Here is an 18911-nt window from a genome sequence, read left to right as displayed (position 1 = left end):
ACCTTTGGCAGAGGCGGGGTCGAGGCCCAGGGTCAGCCAGAGAGGGGTAAACTGCGGAACTCCCATGTGTTTGGGGGATCGGGTGTGTCGGTTGCCCGGAGGAGGGAGGGTGACAGTGCTGCAGCTGGAGTCAAATTCTCGCCCCGCTACTACTCTGCCCACCGTCCCCGCATTGTACACACGGGGAAACTGCGGTCCAGAAAGAGGAAGAGCCTGACCCCAGGCTGCACTGGTTCCTTTAAAGCCTTTGCGCCCTGTTTCCCCGTCCGGGGGGGGGGGGGGGAGCAGCCCTGTGTTGCAACAGGCAGCAGCCTTTCCAGCCAGTGGTGGGGACTTAGAATTTAGCCCCAGGGTCAGGTATCTGTTCCTACTCATAAATGTCAAGTATTGAGGAGGCTCCTAAGACACCCAGCTGGCCATCAGTGGAGGTAGGTGACTCTTCACCATGCCCCCAGACCCCGCTACGTCTGTGGGACCTCCATTCAACCTCCAGGGCCCGCCTCCCACGTCCCCTCCAGGCAGCCCACCCTGCTCTCTCCAGACCAAGACCTGGCTGCCCCTCTGGCTTCCGCAGGCCTGTCCCTGACCGCCCTGAGCTGAGGTTGCCCGGCTCTGTGTCACCCAGGCTGGGGCCTCCTGCACAGGGGACTGCATCTCATCTTTAAACCCTCAGCATTAGGGGCACCTGGGTGGCTCAGTCGGTTGAGCGTCCGACTTCGGCTCAGGTCGTGATCTCACGGCTCATGGGTTCGAGCCCCGTGTCGGGCTCTGTGCTGAGAGCTCAGAGCCTGAAGCCTGCTTCACGTTCTGTGTCTCCCTCTCTCTCTGTCCCTCCCCCGCTCATGCTGTCTCTCTCTGTGTCTCCAAAATAAATAAACATTAAAAAAAATGTTTTTTAAATAATAAACCCTCAGCATTAAGTGAATGTTTAATGAAAGGACAATGAGCAAGGGAACTTTGTCTAAAGTTCCCTCCTACAGATGGGACCCGCCTTGGGATGGACAGGTGGACTCTAGTCGAGTCTCAGCTTAGGGGGTGTAACAACAGGTGACCTTGAGCAAGCTCTATGCACTCTGGGGCCCCCATTTCCTTCATCCATAACACTGGATAATGAAGCATGAGCTAGGAGAGTCAAGAATGCCCTATTGATTGAAAAGCCACTTTTCTATGGTATTTACATCACTGTATTAATATATTGGACTACTTAGAAATATAAATACAAACTCTTTCTCTAATTTTTTAATGTTCGTTTATTCTTGAGAGAGTGTGTGAGCAGGGGAGGGGCAGAGAGGGAGGGAGGGAGAGAGAATCCCAAGCAGGCTCTACACTGTCAGCACAGAGCCCGCCGCGGGGCTCAAACTCATGAGGGGTGAGATCATGACCTGAGCTGAAATCAAGTGTCAAACACTTAACCGACTGAGCCACTCAAACACCCCCAAACTCAAATATATAAATGCAAGGTCACTAATTCTGAAAAAACCCGCACCCACCTATTAACAGAACTTCCTTCGCAAAGCGGGCTGGGTCGTGGATGAAAGCTGCACTATTTACCGCATACATTTCTGTGTGGCTTGAAGTCTTTGCTTGTTATCGTTTTTGAATGACAAAAAATTAAGTGTCGATGAAAATGTGGATGATAAACTCAGCCTTGGATTTGTTTTGAGAATCAAAGGAGATCACAAGCGTCAACTTCAGAGCCCATAGCACAGACTGTTTACTGTGACCAATCTTCTGATAGTTACTGGCCCCCCTGGACTCTAATTCTCACATCCAGCAGAAGCTGGTCCATTTCTCAGTGGAGAAACTGAGGCCCCGGACGATCTGACTCCAGACCCACACTCAATGCCAGGATTTCCACCTGATCTAATCTGGTTTTGAAGCTCCCCATACACACACACGTGTGCTCACATGCGCAGCCACAAACATATGCACGCATGCACGCACATACACAGAGATACACGTGTGCGCGTGCAGGCTCAAAGACACGCGCAGACACGCACACACATGCACACGCAAACACGCCGTTTCTATTTCCCACCAAGCCCACGCTCACGGCCCTGGGAACTTGGACGTTTCCAGGAATTGCAACTCCCCTATGCGTCCGGCACCAGCCACTTCCTTCAGACCCCAGGAGGGGGCCTCACGAGCTGAGCTTTGCTCTGCTCCAGTTTTCTCCAGAGATTTCTCAGGTCGGCCTTGTGGGAGTGCCGCCCTCAGTTCCTGGAGTTTCCTGGTCCAGGGGGGAGCGGCGAGGTTTCCGCTTAGAGATTTCAACATCCACGTCTAAATGACTGGCTCTTCTGCCTGGAGGCAGCTCAAAGCAAAGGGGAACTTGAGGTCTGGAACACCCTGTCTTAACGTGTCCTCACTGTGCTGTGTGACCTGCGGCCCGGTGATGCGCCTCTCTGAGCCGCAGTTTCCTCATTGATAACAGGGGAAGTAGTGTCTCCTACCAGGGCTCTGAGAATCAAAGGCAGGACACTGCGAAGCTCACAGACGTCAGCTGCACAGGATGACCGTCCTGAGTCACTGCGGACTTGTCACTTTCCCATCCGCTTGCTCTTCCTGCTACGGATAACGGTCCCCAGTCCTTACCTAACCCCTGTGATGTGGTACAAGGGTCACAGTGGGGGACCTTGGGAAATTCACTTCACCCCTTGGTGCCTCAGTTTCCTCATTTGTGTAACAAGGATATTCCTCCCGCCCTCCCTCTCTGTCATCTGATGGCTATAGCGGAAGGGTCAGGATTGTATTCACCGAGAAGAGTTTCTGTGTAAGGGATTCGGAGGACGGCAATGCAGGCAGCCAGTAAATGACCGAGAAGAAGCGCCCTCCCTCTGACCATAAGCCTGGCTCAATCTTAGAATCGCGGGGTGCCCTGGTGGCTCAGTCAGTGAGGCGTCTGACTTCAGCTCAGATCATGATCTCACTGTTCGTGGGTTCGAGCCCTGCGTCAGGCTCTGTGCTGACAGCTCAGAGGCTGGATCCTGCTTTGGATTCTGTGTCTCCCTCTCTCTCTGACCCTCCCCTGCTCATGCTCTATCTCTCTCTGTCTCAAAAATAAATAAAAACATCAAAAAAAACTTAAAAAAAAAAAAGAATTGCCAACACCAAATACTTGCCTGTGTTGGCGAGGGAGGGCAACATCCCCTCCCTGCTGGGATCACCCAACCTTTTGGTTTCTAACTGGTGTAAACATCACATGAAATTAACCATTTGATTGTGAACAATTCAGTGGTGGGTAGTACATTCACCATGTCGTGCGACCAGCAGATCTGTCCGGTTCCAGAACATTCCCGTCACCCCAAAAGGAGACCCTGGGCCCATTAGCAGTCACTCCCTATTTCTCCTAACCTCTCCAGCCCCTGGCGACCACTAATCTCCTTCCTAAGTCTGTGGCTTTGCCTGTTCTGGACTTTCCACGTAGATAGAATCATACACTATGTGGGTTTTTTGTGTGTCTGGTGTCTTTCGCTGAGCGCAATGTTTCCAAGCTTCCTCCGCGTTGTAGCGCGTGTCAGGGCTTCATTCCTTTCTCGGGCTGAATAATATTCCACTGCAGGGATGGACCGCATTTTGTTTATCCGTTCATCCGTTGATGGACATTTGGGCACTTTCTACCTTTTGGCAATTGCGAACAGGGCTGCTGCGAACGGGGCGTACGAGGATTTGTGTGGACGCCTGTTCTCACTTCTTCTGGGTCTATCCCCAGGAATGGGATTGCCAGATAATGAGGTAACTCTACATTTAGCCTTTCGAGGAAGTGCCGAGCCATTTTCCACAGGGGGTTGGACCCTACATCGGACTTGCTGCCGACCCATCCGAGCCGATGTCTTTAAGAGCCTTGTTCCTCGCAGGGGCACCTGGGTGGCTCACTCGGTCAAGTGTCCGACTTCGGCTCAGGTCATGATCTCATGGTTGGTGAGTTCGAGCCCAGCATCGGGCTCGTTGGGCTCTGTGCTGACAGTTCAGAGCCTGGAGCCTGCTTCAGATTTTGTGTCTCCCTCTCTGCCCCTTTCCTGCTCGCACTCTGTGGGTCTCTCTCTCTCTCTCCAAAATAAACATTAAAAAAAAAATTTTTTTTAAGCCCGTTTCTGTCCCTCGCAAGGGCAAACCCACTGAGGTCAACCCAGGGCGGGAGGCCTATCCACAGTGCTTCCAGGAGCCTTGCTGGTGCTGGCAGAATCCTGGGGACAAAGCAAATAGAGGGAAGGAAGGGAAAAATTAAGGGAACTTCGGATATGAAATGTGATGCAGCTTTGAACAAAGCAGTTACACCCTGGGAGAGAAAATCCGGTCGCAGAGGGTGGTGTGATTTTTCCAAAACTGTGTAAAATGTGGACAGGATCCCCCATATGGGAGGATACTCAGCTGTGTTTGAGCACGGAGAGGCCGAGAAGACAGAGCTTCTAACCTGGGAAAGTGGGCGGGGGCAGGGGGGAGGGGTGTTTCCTACCCCGCCCCCCCTCCCCCCGCCCTGTCGCGTGCACATGCACGTCTGCGCGGTTTGAAAAAAAATCCATTGAAGAATATTCAAAGGAAGTGAAAATGACGAAGCCCATGCTGGCAGCAATTGTGGGTCTTTGTTTTGGAGACAGCTGTGCTTTTCGGAGGAAAAAAAGCGCCAGATTTGCATGGACACGGCCTCTTTCCATATCGACCTGGATATAAAGCTTCCTTTCAGGAGCTCTGTCTACGTGAAAGTCTCTCCAGCTTCTCCCTGGCAGAGTCTCTCGGTTGCCTTCCTCCATCTATCTGTTGATTCACTCACTCACTCATTCATTCCTTTGCCACACGCCTAACTGGTGGAACTTTCTATCTAGCATCTAAAACCCCACGATGAAACTACGAGCTGCGTAGTCAGCGATTTGAAGGGAACATCCAAGGTACAAAGAAAGGGAAGGAGTGGCGCCCGGTCTGGGAGGTTACATGTCATGAGAATGAATAAGAGCATGCCAGGCAGAGGGGATGGCACGTGCCAAGGCTCTGGGGTACAAATGAGCCTGGCTGTGGGAGGGAGGGGCGGGAGGGAGTCAAGGTTGAGGGGTTTTGGTGGGGGTGAGAGACAAATATCTATTATGTTTGGAGGCAATGGGGAGCCATGGGAGGCTTCAGAGCACAGCAGGGGAATAGCCCCATTTATACTTTTTAAATTATAAAACCCACAATAAAATTCACAATTTCAAAGTGAACAATTCCATGGCATTTAGCACATCCACGACATCGTACAGTCATCATGCTCGAACATTTGTATCACCCCCAAAGGGAACCCTGTGCCCATGACTCATCACTCCCCATTCCCCCACCCCCAGCCCCTGGCAACCACTCTGCCTTCTGTCTCTATGGATTTGCCAGTTCTGGACATTTCCTATCAATGGGATCACACGCCGCGTGACCTTTTGTGTCTGGCTTCTTCAATTTATACTTGTAAAAGAGTGATCTGGAAGGGCAGGAGTGGAAGCAGGCCCCCATTTAACCTCAGCCAAAGGAACCCTGCTGGAGGCACCCCCTTTCGTCTTCACCCCTCCCTCCCCCCCCACCGCCCAGACTCCCCGCCCTTGTCTGCCCCGGAGCTTTCTTTAAAAATCACTCACCCGCAAATCCTCTCCCAGGCTCTGCTCCAGGGGCAGGCCACAGGTGCTAGAGGCCAGGGGGGAGGGTGTCATGTCCTCCAGTCCCCTGTACATGCCTCTCCTGCCCCAAAGTGGGCCAAGAGAAACAGAGCCGCGGCCCCTGTGTGCTGGATGGGCAGCTGTTTGGCAAAATGATCCGATACAGTTACCAGGAAGGATTTTCCAAGCAGTTCCATCGGTGCAGTGATGCCTCCGCTGCATGAAGCTCTGTCGGAGCAGCTTCGACCTCAGGCCATTGTGTGACCCTTCCCCCCGGAGCCCGGACCTGAGCTGTCCACTCACTCCATCTTCTGGTCGTCAGCATTCTTGGTGGATTATTGCAGTGGGCGGGGATGGCTGGGCTCAGCTGTGTCCCTCAGAAAACTTTCCAGTGTCTGAGTAAGCAGGAGCCTAGGTGAGCTGGGAGTGTCCTGGATGACATCAGATGTTTTAGGACATCAGGCACAGCACAGGGCACTCGCCACACAGGCTCCCTTCATCTTTCATCGTCCTTTCATCACAACCTGTTTTACAGATGAGGAAACTGAGGCCCGGAGAGGTGGTTTAACAATCTTTATCACACCACTAATAAAGGCTGTATCCATGAGAATTTCTAGCTGCATAAAGCCAAAAGGGAACTAACTGGCTAATGGAATAGACAATGACAGCTTCAGGCTCGGCTGGATCAAGGGACTTAACCAACCTCGCAGGGTGGCATCTTTCTCCATCTCTTGGCTCTGCTGTCCTTGTGTCAGCTTCATTGCCAGACCAGATGGCAGCCAGAAACTCTGAACTGACCCTTATCCACTTAAGCAACGTTTAAAAAGCTCTGTTGGGGGCGCCTGGGTGGCTCAGTCGGTTAAGCAGCCGACTTCAGCTCAGGTCATGATCTCGCAGTCCGTGAGTTCGAGCCCCGCGTCAGGCTCTGTGCTGACAGCTCAGAGCCTGGAGCCTGTTTCAGATTCTGTGTCTCCCTCTCTCTGCCCCTCCCCTGTTCATGCTCTGTCTCTCTCTGTCTCAAAAATAAAGGTTAAAAAAATAATAATTAAAAAATAAATAAATAAAATAAAAAGCTCTGTTGTCTGATGGCTATGATGGAAGTACCAGGATTGCATCTCACTTACTCAGCCTGGAGCACATGACTGTCTCTGAACCAATCATAGTGACCAAAGGGCCACTCTAGACTGATGGGCAGTGCCTGGGTGACCTCGCTGAGCAGGGAGAAGCCTGTACATACTAAGATGTTGATCCCAGGAGAAACGGAAACATACCCAGCAAGGGGGTAGAGCCAGGATCCAAACCCAGAACCTCACCCTTGAGATGTTGTCATCTCAGTCCCTTTTGTCCCGGTACATTCACCCTTTCAGACGCCTCCAGCTTCAAAATTGCCATCATCAGGTCTGGGGAGGACCCCTGGAGTCCCCCCCGCCGTTGAATCCCAATACCCGCCCTCCCCACCCCATCCCACCCCCGTCTCAGTTTCTTCATCTGTAAAATGGGTCATAGGGAGGAGGCAGCTTGCGCTCGGTGAATGGTCAAAGGTCACCCTGGGATTACGAAAAACAAGATCCACAGTGAGAGTGCGAGGAAAGGACTTCTTTGAGCGACGATGGGGTCCACGTGGGAAGAGGTGTCCCATCCAGGGGTCAGGACTCAGCAGGGAAGGTACAGTGGGTGCCAGGCGCTTGGGAGCAGCTGGGGGCACAGCAGAGGCGGAGCATGTGGCCACCAGCCCAGCACTGGGAGGCCAGCCTCTGAAGGCTGCATTCATCTTCCTAGGAAAGGCACAATTCTCTCTTTCCCCTCAGCCCCTCCCCGGCCCCCTCCTCCGCCCTAGTTTCTTGTTTACCCATTCAGGGCTACGATTTATTTTCGGACCAGAACGTCCGTCCTCCTCACTCTCCATGGCCACCTGCCAGAGCCATGCACTGGCCACACCAGGAGAAAGGAGGCCAGAAAGAATCTAGCCTAGCTGAGAGGAGGCAGCGTCTTGGGGAAGGTTCGAGGTCAGGCCTGGTCTTTGACCTTCCGTTTATCCTCCTAGACAACCACGAGGGGTGTGGGTGGCCCCAAATTTCCGATTTCTCCACACTCCTAATGAAGGGAGAGATTGAAATGCTGTTTACAGCACTGTCTTTGCTGCGGACGTGAACAACATCACCCTGGCTTGGGTGAGCCAGGCGTGGTCCAGGGTGAGTGGCAAGGTGTTTAAACATAAAGACTCCTTCAGTTCGTGTCGACAAAAGACGATGCACCCATTTTCATTTTCATTTTTAAAACTATATTATTTTATTCTGTTTATTAGATTTGATAAAGTTGAGTTCACGATCAGCCCCCCACCTTCAACTTGGCAAACTCCTATTCATTCTTCAAAACCCAATGCACACACGCCCTCGCCCATCCTTCACACGTCCACACAAATGCTACGTCTTTCCCCTCTCTGTGCTGTAAGGGAGGAAATCCCGCAGCACTGTGGTCATCTGTCTATGACCCTCCCCTTCTGAGCCCTATTCTAGCACCCAATTCAGTGCCTGGTATACAGCAGACACTCAATAAATGTAGAGATTTGGGGGAACATTTTTAGACACAGCTTCACTGAGATGTAATTCACATACCATTCGATTCATCCATTAAAGTATACAGCTCAATGGTTTTTAGGCTATTCACAGACATCATCAACCATCACCACAAATTTAGAAAACTAAATTGTCCCCCAAATAAACCCTGTCCCCATTAGCAGTCACTCCCCACCCACCCCTCCTGGGCAATCACTAATTTATTTTCTGTCTCCGTGGATCTGCCTGTTCTGGACATTTCAGATGAATAGGATCCTACAATGTGTGGCCTCCTGTGTCTAGTTTCTTTCACCCACTGCGATGTTTTCAGGGTTCATCCATGTTGTAGCGTGTGTCAACGTTGTGTTCCTTTTACAGCTGAGTGATATTCCGCTGTCAGTAGTCACCTGAATTGGGTAGATGAGAGATCCAACCCTGCAGGCTTAGAAATCAGGAATGTGGGCTGGAATCGGCCCCCACTGACTCACCTGTGAAGGGGACCACACAGGTCCTGGATTCCTCCGATCGCCTTGGAGAGACCTGAGGACCCCATGACTGGAAAGCGTTCTTTTGCTGTCAGCTGCTGTAATCACTTCCTCTGGCCTGGATCTCTCCAGAATGAACTTTTTGTTCTTTGAGGTCAATTGGTCTACGTCTCAGGCCTTTTGGGGCCACGGATGGCCCTTTCCGCGGGGCCCACAGTGACCGGATCTGCAACCCGGATCAGGCCATGGGGTTTGGGGAGTGGCTGATCTAAGCACCTTGCCCTGGGTTTATTTTGGTCGAGGGTGGCAGGCTGGGTCAGCACCTTGGGGGCGGCCTCTGCCCAGGACTGTGAAACCCGAGGCCTCCAATGCATGTCCTTGGCCCGCAGGTGTCTTGGGTAGCATCTGAGGCTGAGAGCCTGGTCTGCGTCCAGCCGGGAAAGGCCAAGGTAAGTGGCTGAGGTCTGCTTCTGGGCGCTCTCACTTTGTCAAGAGAATCCTGTCTCTGAACAGCAAGCCCTACCTTTCCCCAGTGTCAGGCATCTGGGTGTCTGCATCAGCCAGGGCTCTCCAGAGAAATGGAGTCAACACAATATATGTTTATTATATACATGAAGAGATTCGTTTTAAGGAATTGGCTCATGTGATGGTGGGAGGTAAGAAATCTGAAATCTATTTCCAACAGGCTGGAAACTCAGGAAGGATTTCTATGTTGCAGTCTTAAACACAATGCCTTTTTCCCTAGGAAATCTCGGCTTTTGCTCTTAAGTCCTTCAACTGATTGGACAAGGCCCACCCAGGAGTGCCAAGGATAACTTCCTTTCTTTAAGGTCAACCCATCAGATATGTTAATCACACCTAGAAAATGTTTTCCCAGGAACACCTAGACGAGTGTTTGACCAAACAACTTGGCTCTATTGTCTGAACAAGTTGATGCATAATTTTAACCATCAGTGTGGCCCCCTATCCCCCACCCCTATAAACCACTCTTAGAATGCCATGTCCACGATGAAGCCTTCTATGTTGTGCCCCATCACAAAGGAGAGAACACAGAATTCTGTGACTGGCTGCATCTGGGCAGAGGGAGCCAGAAGGAGACTGAGCAGGGCGGGCATGAGGGGTACCTGTGGGAGGGCAGTGGATATTTCACCGGGGACAGCCAAGGAGCTCAGGCAATGGGGAGCCATAGTAGGCATTGGAGCAAGGCAGGGGTGTAGTTAGGGACACTAACTATTGCAAGACTTGTCCCTGGCTATTATGGGTCTGTTAACACCCTGAGGTGAGGGAGGGCAACAGGGGTCAGGGCCCCAGTCCAGGCAGGAAATGGCAAGGCCTGTGCCGAGGGCTGTGGGCATAGAGACAGGGCAGATTCAAGAGATCCTGGGGGTGGACGGGGTCAGCCTGGGATGTACGAACGGGAGTTGCTAAACCATCATTCTGAGCTCAGTGCCAGAAATACCCCTCAGGCTGTATAAGGTCCTTGACTTGACCCTGAACGTCTGCGGCAGATGCCCCTTGGCCCCTACCCTGTAGTATAGCTTCATTTTCCGTAAGGCCTTCTTACGTTTCTACTTGGACTGGAGCGTACAAATCTTTCACCTGCTGCCGCCAAGCACGTCCTTGCCTTTTGCCGCGGGGACTAGATTCAAGGTGTTTCCAGATTCTTTTAGCAGTTGCGGTTCTTCTAGGAGTTGTGATCCTTCTCCAGTGTTCTGCGATTTGTCAACTCTCCCCTAAGGAACGTGCAAAAGCTCAAAAGCCCCACACGGGTGAAGGAGACTCATCCAGATGCGTCTTAGAGAATTCAGTCCCTCTCTGGAATGCTGTCTTTTTGACATTCAGTTGCTCTGTATGACTGACAAGAATTGGAAAACCACAGCTTCTTGCAAGAGGTTGTACTGATTTTTTTTTTTTATTTTGAGGGAGAGAGAGAGAGAGAGAGAGAGAGAGCACAGTCAGGGGAGGGGCAGAGACAGAGGGAGAGAGAGAATCCCAAGCACACTGCGCACCACCTGCCCAGAGCCCGATGTGGGGCTCAAACTCACGAACTGTGAGATCCTGACCTGAGCGGAAGTCGACACTTAATCTCCTGAGCCACCCAAGGCGCCCGAGGTTGTACTGATTTAATGGAAGGATCCTGCCTAAGGCGCTGTGCTCCTGAGCCTCAAGCAGACTCGTTGGGCACTCATCTTACAGATGAGAAGCTGGAGACTCTGGGAGACCAGGGGACAGCACGGCCACCTTACAGCGCCCCCGTGGGAGGTGTCCCAGCCTTGACTGCTCTGACCCATCATAGGACCAGGACATCACCAAGTCTCGCGTTTGTCGCCTGAGTAAAGGGGACCGTGCTCCATCTCAGGAGGGGCCCTGGGGGTCCGCACGAGGCAAGGTCATTATTATTATTATTACTTTTTAAGTTTTCAATTAAAGTTTTCAATTTTCTTTATTACAATGATTTTTTGTTCGTCTGGTGGTGAAATACACATATGACATAAACTTCACCATCTTAGGGGCGCCTGGGTGGCTCAGTCGGTTAAGCGCCCGACTTCAGCTCAGGTCATGATCTCACGGTCCGTGGGTTCGAGCCCCGCGTCGGGCTCTGTGCTGACAGCTCCGAGCCTGGGGCCTGCTTCGGATTCTGTGTCTCCCTCTCTCTCTGCCCCTCCCCTGCTCATACTCTGTCTCTCTCTCTGTGTCTCTCTCTCTGTGTGTGTCTCTCTCTCTCCGAAGTCGGACGCTTAACCGACTGAGCCACCCAGGTGCTCCGTGAATTAAAACTTCTATTCATCCATAAATGGACACGTGGGGTGCCTTCATGTTTTGTCTGTTGTAAATAATTCTGCCATAAACCCAGTGTACAAGTATCTCTTAAAATCCCTGTTGTCAGTTCTTCTGGGGATACACCCAGGAGTGAGGTTGCTAGATCACGTGGTGATTCTGTGCTTAATGTTTCCAGCAACCACCAGACCCCTTCATCATGGTACATTTCACATTCCCACCAGCAGGACGCAAGGGCTCCAATTCCTCCACAATGTCACCGACACTTGTTACTTTCCCTTCGGTTTTATTTTAACCACCCTAGTGGTTGGTATCATGCTGTGGCTTTGATTTGCATTTCCCTGATAACTAATGACGTTGAGCATCTTTTCATGTGCTTATTGGCCATGTGTGTATCTTCTTTGAGAAAAATGTCTATTCAAATTCTTTGCCCGTGTAAAAATTGGGCTGTTTGTCTTTTTCTTGTTGAGTTCTAAGAGTTCTTATATTTTCTGGATATTAATCCCTTATCAGATCTATAATTTGCAAATATTGTCTCTCATTCTGTGGGTTGCCTTTTTACTCGTGATTGTTTCCTTTGATGCAAAACAGTTCTTAGTTTTGATAAATTCTTTGGATTTGATGAACTCCAATATGTGTGTGTGTGTGTGTGTGTGTGTGCATATATACATACATATGTCATATCCAATGAACCATTGCCAAATCCAAAGTTGTGAGGCTTTTGCTCTATGTTTTCTTATTTTTACTCTTATGTTCAAGTCTCTGACCCATTTTGAGTTCATTTTTTTTTCATTGTGCATTAATTTTTGAACACAGCATACAGTAAAGGTTCAACTTCATTTTTTTTTTTTTTTTTTGCATATGGAGACCCAGTTTCCCCAAGGCCATTTGTTGAAAAGACTCTCCTTTCCTAAACTTGAATGGTTTTGGCATCTCTATCAAAAATCATTTGAGCGTATATTTGAGGGTTTATTTCTGGGCTCTCTATTCTATCCTACTGGTCTACATGTTTGTTCTTACATTGGTACCATACTGTTTTGATGACTATAGCTTTGTAGTGAGTTTTGAAATCAAGAAATTTGAGTCCTCCAACTTTTTCTTCTTTTCAAGAGTGTTTTGGGTATGCAGGGCTGCATATGCGTTTGATTGATTGATTGATTGATGGATTGATTTGAGAGCAGGGGGGCACAAGTGAGCAAGGGGCAGAGAGAGAGAGAGAGAGAGAGAGAGAGAAGTGGGGCTCACCCAAAGCAGGGCTTGTGTTTTACCCAAAATGGGGCTCATGATCACCCCAATCAGGGCTCGAGTTTACCCGATGTGGGATTCGAACTCATGAACCATGAGATCATGACCTGAGCTGAAATCAGATGCTTAACTACTGAGCCACCCAGGCGCCCTCCCCCCCATATGAGTTTTAGAATGGGTTTTTCTATTTCTGAAAAAAAAAATGTCATTGTGATTTTGATAGGGTGGCATTGAATCTGTAGATCCCTTTGGATAATATCATCATCTTAACAATTCCCAACCTATGAACTTGGGAGGTCTTTCCATCTATTTATGTCTTTTTAAATGTCTTTCAGCAATATTTTGTGGTTTTTGTTGTATAGTCTTTCCCCTCCTTGGTTAAGTTCATTCCTAAGCATTTGATTCTTTTGAGGCCATCCTAAACAGAATTAATTTCCTTTCCGGATTATCACTGTTAGTGTGTAGAAATGCAACTGATTGTTACGTGTTGATTTTGTATCCTGCCACCTTGCTGAATGCTCTCCCAGGTTTTTTTGTGGTGAAATCTTGGGGAGTTTCTATATTAAGAGCATGCCATCTGTGAACAGAGATAATTTTCCTTCTTCTTTTCCAAGCTGGATGCATTTTCTTTCTTTTTCTTGCCTACTTGCTCTGGAGAGGACTTCCAGAACTAAGTTGCATAGAATCATAGAAAGTGGGCAGTCTTCCGTATTGAATGTGCCCCCTCAAAATTCATATGTTGAAATCCTAACCCACCATGGGATGGTATGAGAAATTGAGGACTTTGGGGAGTGATGAGATCATGAGGGTGGTTCCCTCATGAGTGGGATCGGTGTCCTTATGAAAGAGCCCCCATAGAACCCTCTTGCCCTCTTCCTGCTGTGTGACGATGGCCGTCTGCAGCCCAGAAGAGGGTGGTCACCAGAACCTGGCCCTGCTGCTACCCTGATCCCAGAATTCCAGCCTCCAGAACCATGAGAAATAAATCTCTGTGTTTTTTTTTCAACGTTTTTTATTTATTTTTGGGACAGAGAGAGACAGAGCATGAACGGGGGAGGGGCAGAGAGAGAGAGGGAGACACAGAATCGGAAACAGGCTCCAGGCTCCGAGCCATCAGCCCAGAGCCTGACGCGGGGCTCGAACTCACGGACCGCGAGATCATGACCTGGCTGAAGTCGGACGCTTAACCGACTGCGCCTCCCAGGCGCCCCATAAATCTCTGTTTTTTTTATAAGCCACCTAGTCTATGGTACTTTGTGACAGCAGCCTGAATGGATTAAGACACTTGTCTCGTTCCTGATCTTAGAGGAAAAGCTTTCCATCTTTCACCACTGACTATGATGTTAGCCGTGAGCTTTTCTTTATGGCTTCACCCTCTCTTACTTGTTGAATATTTTTTCCCACGAATGGGTGTTGGATTTTGTCAAATGCTTTTTTCCGCATCGGTTGTGATGGATCATGTGATGTTTCTTCTTCATTCGGCTAAGGCGGTGTATCACTGATTTTTGCATTGTGGATTAGTTTGGCCTGGGGTAGAATCGCACAGAGGTGGAAACAGTTCTCCGGCGTAATGACCCTGAGGTCCTTGCACGTGGCTGCGGGCTGGCAGAGGACTCTTTTTCATGGCCGTATAGCATTCCCCAGAATGCCTCAAGCACAGTATCTCCACCCTCCCGTGCAGGTGCATTTTGGGGGCATTCTGGTCCGGGTGACCAGGCACATTTGTGTCCTGTTTCCAAGGAGTTGCTGGTGTGGGCCTGATCTCCCTTGTGTGAGGACTGTTCTGATTCCCGCTCTCCTCCTTGGGTCTGGGCCCTGCTCCCCGTTTCCCTCAGTACTAGAAATCTCATCGAGCTGTGCATTGCTGAGCCAAACGTCAGCTGCCTCTCACAGCATGGCAGCTTCAGGAGTATTTGCCTCCACGGGCCGTCTGGCCTCCCCTGGGGGCAGTCCCCAAGAGCCAGTCCCGCAGGGGGTCTGCAGGCTGATTTCCCTTCAAATCTTCCCCTTGGCTACAAAATTAGGGGTCACCAGCGCTCCACACTGAGCCTGGAAACAAACGAATGCTTTGCAGTTTTCCCGAAAAAGAACGTAGTTCCAGGATCTGGCGCCACTCCGCTTACGTTCGCCTCGTTTGTTTCCAGATATTATGGATGCCTCTGCTCTGTGCACGGCCACGGGGCCCAGTGGTTCCGGACCCATGTAAGGCCTCCGTCCTGAAGACACCCCACCCTAGCTGAAGTGCAGAGTCAAACCCAGACATTCCCAGCCCCGCAGGGCCAGGGCTAGGCTGAAGGGAGGAATCTGGGGGACCCCAGAGTAGGGGGCTGGGCCCCGCCTGGGGGGGTTAGAGAAGGCTTCCTAGGAAAACGGCACTGGGTTTCAAAGGATGAATAGGAGTTCGGCAGGCGGCAAGGTAATGGGGGCGGCGCAAGAACATGGAGCACACATGGGAAAGCGTGTGCAGGTGGGCACACAGAGGCCGGGGGCGGGGCTCAGGTTGCAGAAAAACCTCGGGGAAGCGGTTCCCACAGAAACAGCGGACAGCTCTTCCTCTCTGCCTCCTCTGCTCCCTCCCGAGACCAGCTTCCTCTTCAATGTCCTACAAGAGAGATATTTTCTCTTACCAGGATCCTCACACTGCCATGGTAAGTGGGCATCCTCTCTATGCCTCTCGCGAGCAATAATATGACGCCCACTGCATGCTGGCTGCATGGCAGTCTCTCACTGTCAGAGGCAGAAACAGCAGCTCAGGGAGCTTCTTGGCTTTGGACTGGAACCCTGGGCTGCGGGGAGGGGCAACTCTGACCTGCTGCCTGGGCCAGGAGGAACCATGCCTCTTCTGCATCACTTTACGTCATCGTCACCCCAACAAAGGGAGGGGGTGGTGACAGAGTCTGACCTCCATTTACGGAGGCTCCAAGAGAGCATTCCTGCTCAAAGATCCACGGTGCTGGGGCCTCCAAGAGATGCAGAGCCCGCGACCCCCACCTGCACCCATCGGTCCCCAGGAGCTCAAACCGGGCCCCGGGGGCCGAGACCCCACGCTCGAGACCAGTCCCGGCGAGAGAGTGCACCCAGGGTAGCTGCCCCGCCCCCAGGGTTTTACAGGATCATTTCCCCCCAATTATGAAAATGTTGGGCAATTTCCTGATGGAGAATCGAAGAAGCAGAAAAGAAAACAAACGGAAAAAGTCACAACCTCTCCCCTAATCGCTCAGCCCAGAGATAATCTCTGTTGGTATTTTCAGGCCCTGCCTTCCAGCACTTGAAAAATGGGCTTATTATTTTCGTTGTTGTTGTTATCCAAGTAATGTGATTCCACTGGAGAAAAAGCAACCGACGAGATAAGCAGAGAGAAAAAATAAACAGAAATTACGTACCACGTCCCCAACGAGAACTGTTAATATTTGAATTTCTTTTTCTTAGTATGCAACACTTCACATCTACTGCAGACGATTTAGAAAATGCAGAATAGCCCAAAGCAGAGAAATTGGTTTCCTGTTCCTCCACCTGGAGAGAAGCTCTGCTAAACTCCAGTTTTATGGTTTTTCAGACTGTGAACGCTCATGAGAGGAAAGATAGCAGCAAGTAGTTATGAGCAAAGACTCTGGACCCGGACAGCTCAGGTTCAAATCCCAGCTCCTCCCACTGGCTGTGTGACTTTGGACAGGTAGCTTCCTCTCTCTGAGCCTCAGTTTCCTTGTCTGTACAACAGGAAGGATAATAATCATGCTGACTTCCTCCAAAGCCACAGGGGAGATTGAGATAATGTAGTCCCTGTGCCTAAGACATTTTATCTTTTTTTTTTTAATGTTTTATTTATTTCTGAGACAGAGAGAGACAGAGCATGAGCAGGGGAGGGGCAGAGACAGAGGGAGACACAGAACCCGAAGCGGGCTCCAGGCTCTGAGCTGTCAGCCCAGAGCCCGATACGGGGCTCGAACCCACAAACTGCGAGATCATGACCCGAGCCGAGGTCGGTCACCTAACCAACTGAGCCACCCAGACACCCCGAAAAAAAAATGTGTGTAAGGATGTGTGGTCGTGGAAATTAACTAGACTTGCTATGGTGATCGTTTTGTAATATACACAAATATTAAATCTGTGTACATCTGAAGCTAATATAATGTCACCCTTCAATTATATCTCAACAAAAATTAATATATGCTCAGTGTGAAAAATTCAAATTTACAGAGTTCTGTGGAAGAAAGAGAGAACCCCCACTATGCCCTTTGGAGAACAGTTTGACATGCTTCCTGCCAGGAATAAACACACAGATGCAGAAGTGTGTGTGTGTGTGTGTGTGTGTGTGTGTGTGTGTGTATACTTTATTTTACTAAAATGTGATTCTGCTTTACTTATTATTTGCAAATTGTTTTGTCTACCAACGCTGCGTTGTGAATGCATGTGCACCCCTTTCCTCATAGATCTACCTCATTTTTCCCCTTAAATGGACTGCCTTACCCCCATTCACATTTTTTGTAATATATTTTTTAATTTTTAATTTTTGAGCAAGGGGGAGGGGCAGAGGGATTCTTAAGCAGGCTGCACGCCCAGTGTGGACCCCGACGCGGGACTCGATCTTACGCCCCTGGGATCATGACCTGAGCCGAAATCAAGAGTCAGACGCGTAACCGATAGAGCCACCCAGGCACCCCGGTAATATTTTTTTCAAATTTGTGGTGACATGTAAATTTACATTTTTCATTTTTCTCTATTATTTCAGTATGGCATACACCCAAGAACATGCATGAAGTGCATTAATTTTAGGTGTGGAGTTTGGTTAATTTTTTAGATGGGCACACCTGGGTAACCACCACCCAGGTCAACCTTGAAGGTTCTGTTCCAAATAGCTATATGTATTCTACTATCTTCACAAAGGCTGTCCCCCACTTTACAAAATAATATTTATTATTTTCCGTTATTTTCGATAGGGGATCTTAATCCCTCAGTATCGCAAGTTTTTTTGTTTTTCGTTTTAAGGAAGCTCTACGCCCAACATGGGGCTTGAACTCAAGACCCCGAGATCCAGAGTCCCGTGCTCTACCAACGGAGCCAGCCAGGTGCCCCGGCAAGTCTGTGTTTGGTTTCTTCCCTTTCGTTAAACGTTTTATTTTGAAATAATGCTAGATTCACATGCAGTTGTAAAAAGTAAGAGAGAATTGAAAGCATATGTTCATACAAAAACTTGGACGTGAATATTCACAGAGGTGTTATTTAGAATAGTCAAAAGTTGATGGGGCGCCTGGGTGGCTCAGTCGGTGAAGCGGCCGACTTCAGCTCAGGTCATGATCTCACCATTCGTGAGTTCGAGCCCCACGTTGGGCTCTGTGCTGACAGCTCGGAGCCTGGAACCTGCTTCAGATTCTGTGTCTCTCTCTGCCCCTCCCCTACTCATGCTCTGTCTCTGTCTCTCTCTCAAAAACAAATAAAACGTTAAAAAAAAAAAAGAATACAGAGAGACCCGATTCTTTCCCTGATAGCAACATCCTGCGTGACTGTAATACATTATCAAGGGTGGGGAGGCGCAGGCCAGCTCTAACTCGCTTCCTTCCTACAGGGACCATGAAACATCTCCCTCTGCCTCCTGCCTGCCCTGACCCCACCTATTCTTATTTTTTCCTTTTCCTGCCTTCTTCCAAGGGGAAAGGTGGATGTCTTAGCTGCGTGTGCATTCCCTGTGCGGAAGATCCAGAGTGTGTTTGCCAAGTGGAAGTTCAAGCTCACGCCCAGGTCCCAGTGCCTTCGTCCACTGGGAAATGTGGATGGGAGACTCCCGGGCCACTCTCAAACCTGCCCAGTGCCCCCCACCCCAGCCAAATCTCCCCAAATCAAGAAGAGTCTTCATCAAAAACCCAGACATCCAGGAGTCTCCCTAGACTCCTCTCCTCCCTCACCCTCCAGAACATTCCCCGCCCCGGCCAATGTTTCATGATTGCTCCCCCCTTCTCCCAAAGGTAGGCTGTCTCTTCCCCTAAGGCCGCTCCAGCTCATCTTTGGTCTGGGGATGATCAGGGATCCGGGAGGCCCGAGGGCCACAGTTGGTGCCTAATCAATGCTGAATGGAGCCACAGTTACACTCTGTGCTTCCTGCCCCCACCTAGTCCCTTCACCCTACAAAAGCAGCCACAGGGAGCGTTTAAGAAGTTAAAAAACACACCAAGTTACCCCCCTACTCAAAAGTTGCCTGTGGCTCCCATCATCCTAAAATAGAGCCCATTTACTCCCTACCG

This window comes from Panthera leo, chromosome A2, assembly GCF_018350215.1.
Source record: "Panthera leo isolate Ple1 chromosome A2, P.leo_Ple1_pat1.1, whole genome shotgun sequence".
In the NCBI taxonomy this organism is placed as follows: domain Eukaryota; kingdom Metazoa; phylum Chordata; class Mammalia; order Carnivora; family Felidae; genus Panthera; species Panthera leo.
This window is presented reverse-complemented; position numbering follows the sequence as displayed.